The sequence below is a fragment of the Anopheles funestus genome, assembly GCF_943734845.2.
Source record: "Anopheles funestus chromosome X unlocalized genomic scaffold, idAnoFuneDA-416_04 X_unloc_35, whole genome shotgun sequence".
Classification (NCBI taxonomy): Eukaryota; Metazoa; Arthropoda; class Insecta; order Diptera; family Culicidae; genus Anopheles; species Anopheles funestus.
The window spans coordinates 272,501-282,500 of NW_026045160.1; positions in this window are offsets into that span (position 1 = coordinate 272,501).

Below are 10,000 nucleotides of genomic sequence, written 5' to 3' on the forward strand. Positions count from 1 at the left end.
GTAGTTCGCATGGCGAACGTTTTGATGCAGCCCCCTGGGGGACCACGGCACTTTACACCGGGTATGGTGTATGCGCAACCTACAGATAACAATAAACCCCTTATGCGTGTGTAAACCGATGTTGGGCTGCTCAACATCTTTCATGGTTACATCACTTGCACCAGAACCCACGGTGCCGATTTGGTAATATGTTGTACATTTACTCTCAAGATGTACGCTTCGGCCCCTTATTCAGGGGCTCAAGCTATTACCAGCAAGAACAATCCTCATCCAGACTTGAACTCGAAACACCCGCAGGCGAACGGTTTAACTAATAAGTGCACCAGTCTTGAATCCATGCGTCGGTGGAAACAATGCCGGCGTGTTGCATGTATTAGCTCTGAACTTAGCGAGTGATTGCCTTGCAGCTGTCATACTGAGCGTAGAGCGTGATTATCGCTCACTTGAACCATGTTGAATGGCTCTTTGGTGTAGGGTAAGGCACCAATTTGTTGGGGCGTAACGGTCACCACCAACTTAAGACTTGCTTATAGGTATTTCAACGTTTTCAACTCTTAAATCGACCGTGTTTCATTATCATCTCTTCTTCTTATTAAATGCATAGAGTTCGTTCCATTGGGTAGTTCGCGTGGCGAACGGTTTGATGCAGCCCCCCGGGGGGGACCACGGCACTTTACACCGGGCATGGTGTATGCGCAACCTACAGATCACCAATATATTTGTGATCGATAATGCACACTTCTTACACGACTGACCAGTCGACAGCGCTGCCTTCCTATTATGCGTGTGTAAACCGATGTTGGGCTGCTCAACATCTTTCACGGTTACATCACTTGCACCCGAACCCATGGTGCCGATTTGGTAATATGTTGTACATGGTCTCAAGATGTACGCTTCGACCCCTTATTCAGGGGCTCAAGCTATTACCAGCAAGATCAATCCTCATCCAGACTTGAACTCGAAACACCCGGAGGCGAACGGTTTAACTAATAAGTGCACCAGTCTTGAATCCATGCGTCGGTGGAAACAATGCCGGCATGTTGCATGTATTAGCTCTGAACATAGCGAGTGATTGCCTTGTAGCTGTCGAACTGAGCGTAGAATGTGATTATCGCTCACTTGAAAGGGTCAAGCCCTTTCGAGTCGTCCGGTTTTTACGCCAGACGACTCGGTTCACCATCTTTCGGGAAGGGACCGTCTCGGTCGCAAGCTGCTCCGGTCCCTAAACAACCTGCGACAAATGATAGGAAATGCCGACATCAACACGTGTTCAGTTTGGTTTATCGCTCATAGGTCTTTTTGACCATCGATCCCTGATTATAACTCTCAATTAAACAGTCAGGAGAGTAAGGCATGCCCATCGATATCTCATCGACAGGCGATACCGCAAGAACGGCCAACGACACATCAGGTGATCGATTATTGCTACGACTTTTGCTTAATCGTTTCCACTCCTTAGAGAAAGAAACCCCCGGGGACCGTCTCGGTCGCAAGCTGCTCCGGTCCCTAAACAACCTGCGACAAATGATAGGAAATGCCGACATCAATACGTGTTCAGTTTGGTTTATCGCTCATTGGTCTGTTTGACCATCGATCCCTGATTAAACTCTCAGTAATCCAGTCGGGAGAGTAAGGCATGCCCATCGATATCTCATCGACAGGCGATACCGCTTGAACGGCCAACGACACATCAGAGGATCGTATCTTGCTACAACTTTTGCTTAATCGTTTCTTCTCCTTGGAGAAAGAAACCCCCGGGGACCGTCTCGGCCGCAAGCTGCTCCGGTCCCTAAACAACCTGCGGCATCAAATGATAGGAAAAGCCGACATCAATACGTGTTCAGTTTGGTTTATCGCTCATTGGTCTTGTTTGACCATCGATCCCTGATTAATACTCTCAATTAGAAGGTCGGTAGAGTAAGGCATGCCCATCGATATCTCATCGACAGGCGATACCGCATGAACGGCCAACGACACATCAGAGGATCGTATCTTGCTACAACTCTTGCTTAATAGTTTCCACTCCTTGGAGAAAGAAACCCCCGGGGACCGTCTCGGCCGCAAGTTGCTCCGGTCCCTAAACAACCTGCGGCATCAAATGATAGGAAAAGCCGACATCAATACGTGTTCAGTTTGGTTTATCGCTCATAGGTCTGTTTGACCATCGATCCTAGAATTCAACTTTCGAGTAAGGCATGCCCGTCGATATCTCATCGATAGGCGATACCGGTAGAACGGCCAACGACACACATCTAGGATCGCATTTACTCTTCCTTGGATGGATAACCAATACCCTAGGACCGTTTCATCGCGAGCTGCTCCGGTCCTCAAACAACTCGCGAACCACCGATAGGATGATATTAGGAATGGCCGACTTTCATCCTTTAACTCTCAGTTCTGCTTACCAAAACATAGGTACTTGGACCTTAAAGACCACTATATGTTCCCCGATCGGGGGCAATCGGAACGTCTATCCATCATCAACATCGTTTCACTCATTCCGAACCACCAAATTGGACAGACAGTACCATATTCACCAACCGATTGCTTCAACTTCGCAAACTGTATGGTAAGTTCTACTAATTTCACATCTTACCATCGACTAATAGTGCATAAATCCACTTGGAAATCACTTTTCCTTGGTCCTCGGACCTTCTACGACAACGTCCAACAAATATCCGAAGTCGTTTCCCAACTTAGACCAAGCATTTCGTATCTTTACTTCTAATCGATTTTTTCTCTCATAATTGACGATCAAAATCTAAAAACCACATTTTGAGCCAGAAGCAGTCGTCCGATCGTCCTGGGGGTAGTCTCAATCGATTTAGAAGGGCCCAATTCATAAAGATACGTACTCAGTCAAATTCATGCTTCTGGCTCACCTACCCCCTATATAGAAAACGAAAGCGTACAGGCGTGGAAAACGTGCCATTTTTCTCCATCACGGACTTTTTTTTTCTCGTTGCACCGACTCTAGTAAAAAAGTGAAATTTTTTACTAGTTACCAACTTTTGCAAATTATCATCGGATATCACTTTTCATGGTCTATAGTAAGTTCTTATCACGTTTTAGTAGTTTTTGAAAAAAAAATTTTTTTGAACTTTTCAAAATTTTTCAAAACAAAGTTTTTGTAGGCGGTTTTGTGTATGGAGGGTTACTAGTCTCGGGGTCACTGTTTGACCAAAAAACCACTATATATCATTCGAAAGGTAATTTCAAGGGCTACAAAAAATTGTTCTACGGCACCCCCCTCCGACGTCTAGTATTCGAGTTATTGGCCAAAAACCATCACTTGAGCGATTTTTCGTTCAGGGTACCCGACTCTAGTAAAAAAGTGAAATTTTTCTCGATTGACCAAGTGTTGCAAATGACCATCGGATTTCACTTTTTATGGTCTATAGTGAGTTCTGATCACGATTTGGTACTTTTTGAAAAAATTTTTTTGACGCACTTTTCAAAATTTTGCAAAACCAAAACTTTTTAGGCGGTTTTGTGTATGGAGGGTTACTAGTCTCGGGGTCACTTTTTGACCAAAAAACCACTATATATCATTCGAAAGGTAATTTCAAGGGCTACAAAAAATTGTTCTACGGCACCCCCCTCCGACGTCTAGTATTCGAGTTATTGGCCAAAAACCGCAACTATAGCGGTTTTTCGTACAGGGTACCCGACTCTAGTAAAATGATGCGATTTTTACTAGTCTAGGAACTTTTTGGTCAAAAAATCAAGTATATGTCATTCGATAGATAATTTCAAGGGCTACCAAAAATTGTTCCACGGCACCCCCCTCCGACGCCTAGTATTCGAGTTATTAGCCAAAAACCGCAACTATAGCGGTTTTTCGTCCAGGGTACCCGACTCTAGTAAAATGATGCGATTTTTACTAGTCTAGGGAACTTTTTGGCCAAAAATCAAGTATATGTCATTCGATAGATAATTTCAAGGGCTACCAAAAATTGTTCCACGACACCCCCCTGCGACGTCTAGTATTCGAGTTATTAGCCAAAAACCGCAATTATAGCGGTTTTTCGTCCAGGGTACCCGACTCTAGTAAAATGATGCGATTTTTACTAGTCTAGGGAACTTTTTGGCCAAAAATCAAGTATATGTCATTCGATAGAAAATTTCAAGGGCTACCAAAAATTGTTCCACGACACCCCCCTCCGACGTCTAGTATTCGAGTTATTAGCCAAAAACCGCAACTATAGCGGTTTTTCGTCCAGGGTACCCGACTCTAGTAAAATGATGCGATTTTTACTAGTCTAGGGAACTTTTTGGCCAAAAATCAAGTATATGTCATTCGATAGATAATTTCAAGGGCTACCAAAAATTGTTCCACGACACCCCCCTGCGACGTCTAGTATTCGAGTTATGGGCCAAAAACCATTCATACTTGAGCATTTTGCTCATTTTGCCTGTACGGGTACCGGGGACTAGTAAAATCAGGCCAATTTTACTAGAGTGGGGGTACTTTTTGGTCAAAAAAACAACTTTTGCTCGTTCGATAGGGAATCGATAGGGCAACAAAAAATCGTTCTACGACCCCCCCTTCCGATGTCTAGTATTCGAGTTATGGGCCAAAAACAGTTTATAGCTAATTTTTCACTCGATTTTTCACCAAGTATCGCACATTACTCCGGTTCTATACATTGGATCGTCAATCTTTAAGATTTTATGGGTAGTTCCAACTGTTTGCTACATTTCATCCATACATCACCAACCGATTCAATGTCTGTGCTAGAAGTTATTAGAGGAATAAAACAATTTACCCTTGGCTTTGGACCGTACAATTTTACCCATTTTTGGCCCATATTTGCCCCATAGCTCCGCCGGTATCCAAGATATGGCCACACTTTCTTCTGGCCATGGGTAGATGGCACTTGTGGCTAGATTTCTTCCATGCACCACTAATCGCTACCATGTCTGTGGCCGGAGCTATTCACGAAAGCGCCTCGCGCACTTGGTCGGATTTTTGGTCCAACTTGCACCATTTTTGGCCCATATTTGCCCCATAGCTCCGCCGGTATCCAAGATATGGCCACACTTTCTTCTGGCCATGGCTAGATGGCACTTGTGGCTAGATTTCTTCCATGCACCACTAATCGCTACCATGTCTGTGGCCGGAGCTATTCGACGAACAACCATCGCATTTACCTAGGTACTTTTTCGGATTTTTGGTCCAACTTGCACCATTTTTGGCCCGTATTTGCCCCATAGCTCCGCCGGTATCCAAGATATGGCCACACTTTCTTCTGGCCATGGGTAGATGGCACTTGTGGCTAGATTTCTTCCATGCACCACTAATCGCTACCATGTCTGTGGCCGGAGCTATTCACGAAAGCGCCTCGCGCACTTGGTCGGATTTTTGGTCCACCTGGCACCATTGTTGGCCCGTATTTGCCCCATAGCTCCGCCGGTATCCAAGATATGGCCACACTTTGTTCTGGCCATGGGTAGATGGCACTTGTGGCTAGATTTCTTCCATGCACCACTAATCGCTACCATGTCTCTGGCCGGAGCTATTCGACGAACAACCATCGCATTTACCTAGGTACTTTTTCGGATTTTTGGTCCAACTTGCACCATTTTTGGCCCATATTTGCCCCATAGCTCCGCCGGTATCCAAGATATGGCCACACTTTCTTCTGGCCATGGGTAGATGGCACTTGTGGCTAGATTTCTTCCATGCACCACTAATCGCTACCATGTCTGTGGCCGGAGCTATTCACGAAAGCGCCTCGCGCACTTGGTCGGATTTTTGGTCCACCTGGCACCATTGTTGGCCCGTATTTGCCCCATAGCTCCGCCGGTATCCAAGATATGGCCACACTTTGTTCTGGCCATGGGTAGATGGCACTTGTGGCTAGATTTCTTCCATGCACCACTAATCGCTACCATGTCTGTGGCCGGAGCTATTCACGAAAGCGCCTCGCGCACTTGGTCGGATTTTTGGTCCAACTTGCACCATTTTTGGCCCATATTTGCCCCATAGCTCCGCCGGTATCCAAGATATGGCCACACTTTCTTCTGGCCATGGGTAGATGGCACTTGTGGCTAGATTTCTTCCATGCACCACTAATCGCTACCATGTCTGTGGCCGGAGCTATTCACGAAAGCGCCTCGCGCACTTGGTCGGATTTTTGGTCCAACTTCACCATTTTTGGCCCATATTTGCCCCATAGCTCCGCCGGTATCCAAGATAGCGCCACACTTTCTTCTGGCCATGGGTAGATGGCACTTGTGGCTAGATTTCTTCCATGCACCACTAATCGCTACCATGTCTGTGGCCGGAGCTATTCGACGAACAACCATCGCATTTACCTAGGTACTTTTTCGGATTTTTGGTCCAACTTGCACCATTTTTGGCCCATATTTGCCCCATAGCTCCGCCGGTATCCAAGATATGGCCACACTTTCTTCTGGCCATGGGTAGATGGCACTTGTGGCTAGATTTCTTCCATGCACCACTAATCGCTACCATGTCTGTGGCCGGAGCTATTCGACGAACAACCATCGCATTCACCTTCTCGTTGCACTTCTTCGGGAATTTGGTGCAACCAAGTTTTCACTATAACTTGGTCATTTTCCGTCCATCGGACATGCGGTTTTGGGTGTCGATACTTGACACCGCGCGCTACAATATGTTCCTCCACGACCATGTGGTCCGATGCTTCCAACAGGAGCTATTCGAGGAGTACCGATTTTTCACCATTAAAAATGCTCGTTTTTGCACCAACTTTTGCCTATAACTCAGGCTGTATCGATCGGATCTTCAATCTTGAAAAAGTTTTGGATAGGTGGCATCAACTGCTACATTTCGTTCTTCCACGTCAACTTTGTCCGATGTCTAGCAAAAAAGTTATTCGCGAACCAAGTCCAGAACCCATGCAATGGCTGCCCACATTGCATACATCACGGCGGTTAACTCTCGTTACTCTATACCGAGGACTTGGTACTTTTTCAGGCATTCGTTGCTACTTCTCGGTTCATGATATTCGTTTACGGTCTTCACTAGGGCATTTGGTGCTCCTTATCGGTTCATGATATTCGTTTACGGTTTTCACTAGGGCATTTGGTAATGGGCTTCCCACTTTCTACTGATCGATCCATACTCACTTGCGTGCACCTAGCCTAGGAAGGTTTCCTATGGCTTCCCATCTTTCTACTGATCGATCCATACTCACTTGCGTGCACCTAGCCTAGGAAGGTTTCCTTGGGCTTCCCATCTTTCTACTGATCGATCCATACTCACTTGCGTGCACCTAGCCTAGGAAGGTTTCCTTGGGCTTCCCATCTTTCTACTGATCGATCCATACTCACTTGCGTGCACCTAGCCTAGGAAGGTTTCCTATGGCTTCCCATCTTTCTACTGATCGATCCATACTCACTTGCGTGCACCTAGCCTAGGAAGGTTTCCTATGGCTTCCCATCTTTCTACTGATCGATCCATACTCACTTGCGTGCACCTAGCCTAGGAAGGTTTCCTATGGCTTCCCATCTTTCTACTGATCGATCCATACTCACTTGCGTGCACCTAGCCTAGGAAGGTTTCCTTGGGCTTCCCATCTTTCTACTGATCGATCCATACTCACTTGCGTGCACCTAGCCTAGGAAGGTTTCCTATGGCTTCCCATCTTTCTACTGATCGATCCATACTCACTTGCGTGCACCTAGCCTAGGAAGGTTTCCTTGGGCTTCCCATCTTTCTACTGATCGATCCATACTCACTTGCGTGCACCTAGCCTAGGAAGGTTTCCTTGGGCTTCCCATCTTTCTACTGATCGATCCATACTCACTTGCGTGCACCTAGCCTAGGAAGGTTTCCTATGGCTTCCCATCTTTCTACTGATCGATCCATACTCACTTGCGTGCACCTAGCCTAGGAAGGTTTCCTTTGGCTTCCCATCTTTCTACTGATCGATCCATACTCACTTGCGTGCACCTAGCCTAGGAAGGTTTCCTTGGGCTTCCCATCTTTCTAGTGATCGATCCATACTCACTTGCGTGCACCTAGCCTAGGAAGGTTTCCTATGGCTTCCCATCTTTCTACTGATCGATCCATACTCACTTGCGTGCACCTAGCCTAGGAAGGTTTCCTTGGGCTTCCCATCTTTCTACTGATCGATCCATACTCACTTGCGTGCACCTAGCCTAGGAAGGTTTCCTATGGCTTCCCATCTTTCTACTGATCGATCCATACTCACTTGCGTGCACCTAGCCTAGGAAGGTTTCCTATGGCTTCCCATCTTTCTACTGATCGATCCATACTCACTTGCGTGCACCTAGCCTAGGAAGGTTTCCTATGGCTTCCCATCTTTCTACTGATCGATCCATACTCACTTGCGTGCACCTAGCCTAGGAAGGTTTCCTTGGGCTTCCCATCTTTCTACTGATCGATCCATACTCACTTGCGTGCACCTAGCCTAGGAAGGTTTCCTTGGGCTTCCCATCTTTCTACTGATCGATCCATACTCACTTGCGTGCACCTAGCCTAGGAAGGTTTCCTATGGCTTCCCATCTTTCTACTGATCGATCCATACTCACTTGCGTGCACCTAGCCTAGGAAGGTTTCCTTGGGCTTCCCATCTTTCTACTGATCGATCCATACTCACTTGCGTGCACCTAGCCTAGGAAGGTTTCCTTGGGCTTCCCATCTTTCTACTGATCGATCCATACTCACTTGCGTGCACCTAGCCTAGGAAGGTTTCCTATGGCTTCCCATCCCATCTTTCTACTGATCGATCCATACTCACTTGCGTGCACCTAGCCTAGGAAGGTTTCCTTGGGCTTCCCATCTTTCTACTGATCGATCCATACTCACTTGCGTGCACCTAGCCTAGGAAGGTTTCCTTGGGCTTCCCATCTTTCTACTGATCGATCCATACTCACTTGCGTGCACCTAGCCTAGGAAGGTTTCCTATGGCTTCCCATCTTTCTACTGATCGATCCATACTCACTTGCGTGCACCTAGCCTAGGAAGGTTTCCTATGGCTTCCCATCTTTCTACTGATCGATCCATACTCACTTGCGTGCACCTAGCCTAGGAAGGTTTCCTATGGCTTCCCATCTTTCTACTGATCGATCCATACTCACTTGCGTGCACCTAGCCTAGGAAGGTTTCCTTGGGCTTCCCATCTTTCTACTGATCGATCCATACTCACTTGCGTGCACCTAGCCTAGGAAGGTTTCCTATGGCTTCCCATCTTTCTACTGATCGATCCATACTCACTTGCGTGCACCTAGCCTAGGAAGGTTTCCTTGGGCTTCCCATCTTTCTACTGATCGATCCATACTCACTTGCGTGCACCTAGCCTAGGAAGGTTTCCTTGGGCTTCCCATCTTTCTACTGATCGATCCATACTCACTTGCGTGCACCTAGCCTAGGAAGGTTTCCTATGGCTTCCCATCTTTCTACTGATCGATCCATACTCACTTGCGTGCACCTAGCCTAGGAAGGTTTCCTTGGGCTTCCCATCTTTCTACTGATCGATCCATACTCACTTGCGTGCACCTAGCCTAGGAAGGTTTCCTTGGGCTTCCCATCTTTCTACTGATCGATCCATACTCACTTGCGTGCACCTAGCCTAGGAAGGTTTCCTATGGCTTCCCATCTTTCTACTGATCGATCCATACTCACTTGCGTGCACCTAGCCTAGGAAGGTTTCCTTGGGCTTCCCATCTTTCTACTGATCGATCCATACTCACTTGCGTGCACCTAGCCTAGGAAGGTTTCCTATGGCTTCCCATCTTTCTACTGATCGATCCATACTCACTTGCGTGCACCTAGCCTAGGAAGGTTTCCCTTTGGTACCGACTTCCATCTACGCACTCGATATAACCTAGGTACTTGGTACCGATGATGGTTAACACTCAAGCATTTCTTGCATCCTGCGTGCAAGGTACCAATTTTCACTTCTCAGGTGCGTTTATGAGCCCGCATTAATCCAATATCGCTCTGATGGCCTTTCTTATTATTTCATCCGATAGCCCTTGCCAAAAG